The sequence below is a fragment of the Drosophila simulans genome, chromosome 3R (assembly GCF_016746395.2).
Source record: "Drosophila simulans strain w501 chromosome 3R, Prin_Dsim_3.1, whole genome shotgun sequence".
Classification (NCBI taxonomy): Eukaryota; Metazoa; Arthropoda; class Insecta; order Diptera; family Drosophilidae; genus Drosophila; species Drosophila simulans.
In genome coordinates, this window is record NC_052523.2 from 7,618,279 (window position 1) to 7,626,054 (window position 7,776).

The 7,776-nt window shown below is 39.4% G+C and overlaps 1 protein-coding gene and 1 non-coding gene across 2 annotated transcripts in view; one reads left to right on the plus strand and one right to left on the minus strand.

Annotated features, from left to right (window-relative positions):
• LOC6727549 overlaps nucleotides 1-7,776 on the minus strand; it is a 54,940-nt gene that overhangs the window by 20,247 nt on the left and 26,917 nt on the right. The window lies entirely within an intron of this gene.
• Trnap-ugg lies at nucleotides 1,039-1,110 on the plus strand. Its single transcript has one exon. It is a non-coding gene; the product is annotated as a tRNA-Pro (tRNA).

The window sequence follows — 7,776 nt, forward strand, 5'->3', positions numbered from 1 at the left end:
GCTCTACGGGAAACATTTAAGTTAGAAGTATCACTTTAAGCTAAACATTCAAATTTGATGTTAAAGCAGTTTGTTGTATACTTCATTTTAATTTTTGCAGACATTCCATTAGTAAAATGCATTTCTTTTAGCGTAAAAATTTAGAAATTCTCATTTAAGTTTTGTATATATTTTAAAGTTTCAGTACCAGATCTAAAATAAAATTATTTTTAGGAAACGAAACATCTTTCTTTCTTTGCTAATATGCAGATTCGACATCTGCTTGAATGGCAAAAAACTGACATTCGAATGAATAATGCTCAAAATGAGTTGGGTGAATTTGAAAGGGTAGAATGAGTGATGGATTGATTGCGCCGACTTTAAATGCCGGTCTGATAAGAAACTATAAAAAATGTACTTAATTAAAACGAACACGCCATATCTGGTAGCCTAAAGCAAGGTTCCAGTGCCTTTATCCTTCATGGTTCCCCTTTTTTCAATTTTTTTTCGTCTTTCTTATATAATAAATAATAGCCTTCGTCACTACGTGGATTGTCGTTAATTAAATAATTGATACAGGCAGCTAAGCAGTTGTGTTGAGCAGTTAAAATATTTGTTATCGATGCTCTTCGAGCTCAAGGTGTTATTTTAATCTTAGAACATCTATTTGCAAGATTAGAATTAGAAGATTAGAATTTTAAACAAACAAATTGTTAAGAGAGCACTTGTTTGCATTAAAAGCAGTAAAAAGCAAGTTTGCTTTTATCTACTTAGTGATTTGTACCATTCTCATTTATAAAATACAGCGCAGTTTTAGGAGTGGAGTATAAATCTGAATCAAGGTGTAAAGTGTGGCATACTTTTTCCCCAGCAAGCAGTTGTGATGCATTCAGCCAAAAACACGCCAGACAAAAGCTGACGCCGCAACAAGTTGGCCAAAAGACGTCATCCGCAGCAGCATCAACGTCAGCAAAGGCAAAAACCCGAAACAGTTCGAAAGCGCCAAGAAACGCGAAGAGCAGCGGCCAAAATCGTGCAGTGCTGAGGTGCTCGGTATGCGGCTCAATGGTCTAGGGGTATGATTCTCGCTTTGGGTGCGAGAGGTCCCGGGTTCAAATCCCGGTTGAGCCCGGCTCCAATATTTTTAGCTAGCTTGTGGCCAAATTTTTATAGCCACGGCCTAAAGTTAATTAAACAAACAAAACAAAAGCCATCGCCGCGAAATGAGCGATGTGAAAATGCAGATATTGCAAGGCATTTTCTTTCGGCCGGGCCAACAAATAAACGACGTTGCACAGATGGCAACGCGTTGATTGGATGGCAAATAAAATGAAGTAGCAATAGCGGCTTACTGGCGATCAGAGATGGCAAGTATCGTAGAATTGGTTGTACCTGTACCCAAATCTGGCTTTTTTATTATAAGTACTTTTTCCACATCTTGGCAAATTTTTAAACTTGTTAAAATAAACATTTATACAATGTGATATACAATGTGGCGTTATTTGCAAAAATTTTTATTTCATTTAAATCTATATTACATTTTAGGGAGAAGCTACCTTGCCTATTTACTAATACAAGGCGAAAATAACTAAAATAAAATAAAAATAAACTAAAAAGCATTTAAATGGTAAACAAGAGTTTTGGCTAATGACCACCCTGCAAGTTGGCCATACCAATTGAATTCTTTAAAAATAAATATATAATTATCAAATAAATGTGGCAAATCAAATGTTTAACCATTTTCATCCGTTTATAATTATACATATGTATAATTACTTTGTTTTAACTTTGTATAAAAACATTTGTTGCCTCAGAGGCGCACAGCACCGACTGTAATGAAAGGCAGGCCAAGCGGATGGCTTTTCGGCTAATACTCGTATTACCACCAACTTTGAGCCAAGCACATGCAACTACTTGTTTTGGGGCATTAGCGATTGACTTGGCCGATAAGTCGTTGTGTGTTTTATCGCCGACAATTGGAAAATTGAACAATGAGTGTCGCTCTGAGCCCGAATGAAAACTCGAACTCCACGCGAACGGAAAGTGTGAAAGACATAAATTTAGGCCCATGATGTAACCCCCTAAGCAAACTATTTCTTTCGGATCATTTCCAGTTTATTTTTGTGGGTAAAAGCAGGCACAAAGCCATCTGCCAGCTATAAATATGATTTGGCTTAAAGAATAGAGCCATCATATTTTGTAATAACCTTACATGGCCGTCGCAGCGAATTATTACCAAATCCGGAGACAGCCACCAAATGCATCGCCGAAAAAATATAAATAAAAACTACTTTCACTAGCCGGTCGGTCGCATCGGAATTAAAATCACCCAGCAATATATGCAAGTTTTTTGATCCGCGTCCGCCATCTGACAAAAGTGCGGAGACTGGCGGTGGCCTTCGCATCGGGACGAGATGATCAGATCGGATCGGATCTGCAGCTGGCTGGAACAAGACGAGTTGGCAACAAGTGCGGGCCAGTTTGAGCCACATAACCAGCACACAGCGTCAATTTGGCCAACCGAATTCGGTGGTAAAATATTTGCTCAATGCAGGCTGGACACCAATCCACGCGAGATCGAAACACCTAAATCACTTCTGGAGATGGTTTTCCACAGATACTTCTCTGTTTATAGCATATTTTTCAAAAAATATGTTTATTATAAATCTTGATTAAGAAGTTGTCTGGAGGAATAGTCAATATAATTGAAATTCCTTTGACCTTAGTCGGACATTTTTGATTAATAGATTTTTAGCTAATTGTTATTATTATTTTATTATTATTATTCTTATTTCCCCTGCTTACTTAAATTCCTTAAAAGTAAATGCTATTCGATTGGCGCTAAACATTTTCGCATACCTTGGCCATTTACAAAAGCATCGAAAGGAAAAATATGACAAACGGCTATGGAACAAATCGGACTTCTTGCCACAGCATTGGCGAACGGAATCGGTGGCGTATGTGTAATATATTTCGTGTACTTCTTAGCAAACCGGCGCACGAAACACAGAGATCAATCCCCAATGCAGTTGAACAAATCACGAGCAGCAAACTGCTGTTAAAAGAAGTCTTAACCAGATCGACTAATGATTCGGTTAGAGACCGATTGATTGCAAGACAGGTGTGGTGCGGTTTCATAGTTGTTGTTAATGACTTTCGGTGGCGGCCTCAAGAGTGCAATGGAATCACATTTAATGGGTGCCATAATACGGAGCTCAGCGGGCTACGGCCTGCTGATCAATTGCCCGTTGTCGGCCAAGTGAATGTCATTGGCTATTGAAAGTGAATGTACGTTGCTCCCTGGTGAAAGGATCACTCTTTTGGAATGGAGATCCCCACTAATGAGGCTCAGACGATGGGAGGTTCGAAAATTCTCAGCATCGTTCATCTGCCAACAATGTTGCAGCCATTGCACTGCAAAAAATATTCTGTATAAAGTAACAATATATTCAAAATGTTCGAATATTCGAAAGCAAGATATATATAGTAGAAAAAGCATTTAATAAGCTAAGTTCCCATAATCTTATAATCTTAATTTCAGATAATTACCGTCTTTATACGATTTTTCCGTACGTGTAACCCCGTGAGTTACAATTGTGCAATAGGGCCAGAAAGCAGACAGCGTCTAATTTGCCTATCAATGCTCTTTTTCAATTTATGTGAGGGATTGCGGCATCTTTCAGCGGCTATGAAATATGAGAACTCACCGCTCCAAGTCACGCAATTCAAGTGTAAAATTACATTTTCTTCATTCATAAAATGCAACATGTTGCTGCTGCTGCTGCAGTTGTTGGCAGGGAAAAGCGTGAGCATTTCCCCTTCGTAATGAGGCAACCACAATGCTGTTGCGGGTGCATCGGAATGTTGTGGACGGTTTTGTGGCAAGGAAGGATCGGGGAGTATGTTAACCACGTCGCTGGCCATAGATGTAATACCAGAAGGCGTGAAAAGTCGGTTATTTGGCCAGTGGTGGGCAACAACCAGGCACAACAATCAACTGACCAACACCCACAGACTTGTGCATAACCATATGGTTAAATAAACTAGTTATCTTTGAAAACCACGCAAGTGTGTAACAATATATGTTTTGAACGTTTGCAAATAATATGTGAAATACACAACCAATGGCCATTAGAGGTTAATCCTTTAAGATTATTAAACGTCCCATTATGTCTCAGCCGAATGGTAAACCCTTTCTTGAAACCTGAAGACTACGAATGCGTCCAAGAACACCTGCAGTTCATTTATTTATGGTATTTGCTCTGGAATATATGACCACCGAAATGCAGCTTTCTTGGCCCACAAGCAGTAAGAACAAATAGATTTAGGATCTTAGCCAGCTGCAGCAAATCATGCAGCCAAGAAACTAAGGCGATGCATTTTCAGTTGGTAAATGACAAACGCACCTAGCTGCAGCAGCAGCAGTCCGGCGATTTAGGTGGCTAACAAACCATTACACGCATTGTCAAATTAAGTGTAAATAACTCGGTTGTATCAACAAATAAATCATGGCACTCAACAGAAAAACTCTGCTGGCAGTCACTCAGGCGAAGAGCAGAAAACAACAGGCAGTTAAATCGAACACAAAACGGGGTAAGAGGGTTGGCGGGGTAAAGTGCATTTGCATAATGACAATGCAATTTCAAATAAACGCAGGACACATGTCAACGAATAAATTAATTTACTCTAAAATTATTTATGCAGCAAACAATGTGAGAGTAGCCCTGCGGAGCACTGTAAGAAATTTAGCAATGGTTTTCGAAATGTTTAATTTTTTATAATTTTAAACCATAAAATGTACAATTTGAATAATATTTCAATAAGATATTGGAATTTCCTAAATGTTATGAATGAATTCTGTATGTATTCCAAGTTTTTGGCCAGTGCACGGACCGATTTGAAACGACACGCACACGACATCCAGCGTACAATGGAGGCCAGACTGGGACACATTGGCTGCTCCGAAGTGAGGATTGAGTTTGGGGTAGTGGGAGTGGGAAATGGGCTGCGGGTGAGCCTAATGAAGGAAGTATTTGGTGTCTGCCGATGGTGGAGTGCACAGCCATGGACATGGACATGTTCACCCGGCACTTGCAGTTGCACCTGCACACCTGTGCCAATGGACGCCTACATGGATTCAATCTGGTTTCGTCTAGTCTCGTCTCGGCATCGTCATCTGCATTAATTGTATGGCTATGAAGGGGCTTTGGATCTGGCTCTGATGACTATGGCTCTATTTGCCTAAACTGCCGGCACACCGAAACTTAAATAGCCAACACAGTTAGCAACGATTTCTTCGGCGAGGGAGCTAGTGGCGTGTGGCATGTGGCATGGAATGGACCTTTCATCCATCCACTCTTCGACGGCCGGGCCACTTTTCAATTATAACAAAAACTCTCAAACCCTCAAAACGAATGGCAAACGCAGTGCGCGAACGAAACTCAAAGGCGTGCAATTTGAAATGCCAATTGATTTTGCCCCGGAATAAAAAATATGTACATTTCTGCCGGCAATCCCGGCGACTTGTTAGTTTGCAGTTTGCTGGCACCAACAGGCGGGCAAAAAGTGCTGCAATTGAAACAGAAAATGAACTGGAAGTGGCCACTGGAGATGGGTCAACGGTCAAATGGAACGAATATTGGATACCCTCGAGGTATAATTTGGGGAATTACAATATTTTACTTGATCCAATTGTATTTTTAAGTTAGGTCTTTCTTAGACCCATTTATATACAATCATACAAATCATAAATCAGAGAGAAATTGAATTATCCATTTAATTTATCCTACTAATATATTCAAATTTCATATTTATAATACCTAATTATATATACTTTTCAGATGCAGTATCTGGACATGCCATCCTTTAAACGGCAGCACATCAAGTAGACCAAAACAAAACCCTGGCCCAAAAGAACCATAATCATCCAGTCAACGCAAACGAAAGTCAGACGCAGGAGGAGCGATCCCAGCTACTTTTCCACTCTCCACACCCAAAGATGGTTCCATTCAATTGCTCTTTGTACGATTCATGGCGCGTGATTTTTGCAACTTGTGGTCGCGGCTCTTTGCCAGCCACTATTTTTAGCCAACATCGCAGTATCCAGCACCCAGCATCTAGCGCCACCATCCGTCCTAGCACCAAGCCACGCCAACTGCTCCTCTGCTGCAACTCCTCCGCATCCGACTCCTTCCTGACCAGCCGCAAACATTTTAGCCAGAAGCCGCAGCTACAATGTTGACAACGTCAACCCGTGTCCGTGTCCACATCTCCGCCGCCTTCGTGTTTCCATGTCGCCAATGTTTGTCCACAATTCAAAATCATTTAAGCGCGCTTTCTGCTCTGCTAACTGAAAAAAAAAAAGAGTCGCCCCTTTTGTGTGTGTTTCCTTCTGTTGGCCGTAGTTTTTCCTTCTATTTTCCCATCGCTTTTCTTTTTATGGATTATTTTCACGCCTTTGGCACTTTGCATTTTGCCTTTTTGCGGTCTGGGAAAAAAAGAGCTGTGCTGCATTGACTAGCATATTTCTTGCGCCCGGGCTTTATAATTGAAAATCCCACAAAGGTGTTGTCGTTGCTTTGTGACTAAATTGAATTTAGTAATCGCTTTTTTATCGACCATTTCAAACTAAAAGCCCCCCACACACACACCGACATCCATGTGCCCATGTCCATAACATAATGTTTTGTGCCACAAAGTGCCTTTGGGCACTTTCTAAACCATTTTTTGGCACGTGCAGTGTCCACTTTCTGGGCACACCCACCAAATTGGCGGAGTTCCCCTTCATGAGTGCCCCAGGGTGACGGCATTCAGCCAATTGCGCAGACAATAACCAGGAATGAACATATTTAGGGAAGTAATTTTAAGTCATTTATACGATTCACGATACTTAATGACTATAAAAAACGGATCTAACTCTCAAATTTGTTAATCAAAGCTGATGAGGTAGAAATAAATAATACTTTTCTTATTCATTACGGAATTAAAGCAGGACTTTTGAGACATTTATTAGATTGGAAGAAAACTAGGATTTGATTTCCCTTTTAAAATACGTTTCAGGGTACAAAAGTTTGCCACTAACAATCCCAAAAGTTACACATCCGCCCAGACAATTCGACCTTAAATACTTATCATTCGATTTAATGATTGCACTTTCATTTGATTGGCTCTTGGAGCTCATTAAATATTTATGGGTGAACAGACGAATTATAATTTCTGCATTTTCATATTTTTCTTCAATTCATTCAACAATTAAACTTGAAATAAATTCGTCTGCATTTTTCATCTGAACTTGAAAAACTTTTGCCTTATGTAAATGCTGGGAAAGGAGCGTAAGATATAAATAAAATGGAAAGGAGATTAATCTTACGACTTATAGATGCGGGTGAGTTAAGTCAATGGGCCAAGCAGTGCGTGCAACGCCAAGTAATTTCATCAGATAATTTATAACTTAGCTTTAATTAAATTTTACAGCAGCTGAACAGTGGGAGTGGTTCGCCCGATATATCAAAAAATACAGCATGAAAATAATTTTAGGAAGATATATTGAAGATGTAAAAAGTAGGTTGTGCTTTGAAAAATTAATTAATATTTTACTTAAATTAATTATAATTAATTAACAAGCTAAATCACAATATTTTGATGTTTATAATATAAGCCCAAGTAACTATTTGCAACATGAAACTATATTTTCAGTTTTGAGTTAGTTTGGTCTGCACACTCACTGCGATCGCGTGGTTGCCGAAATTGAATTGGATTTTTTGTTTATAATTATGTGGGATGAGCTGATCATATTTT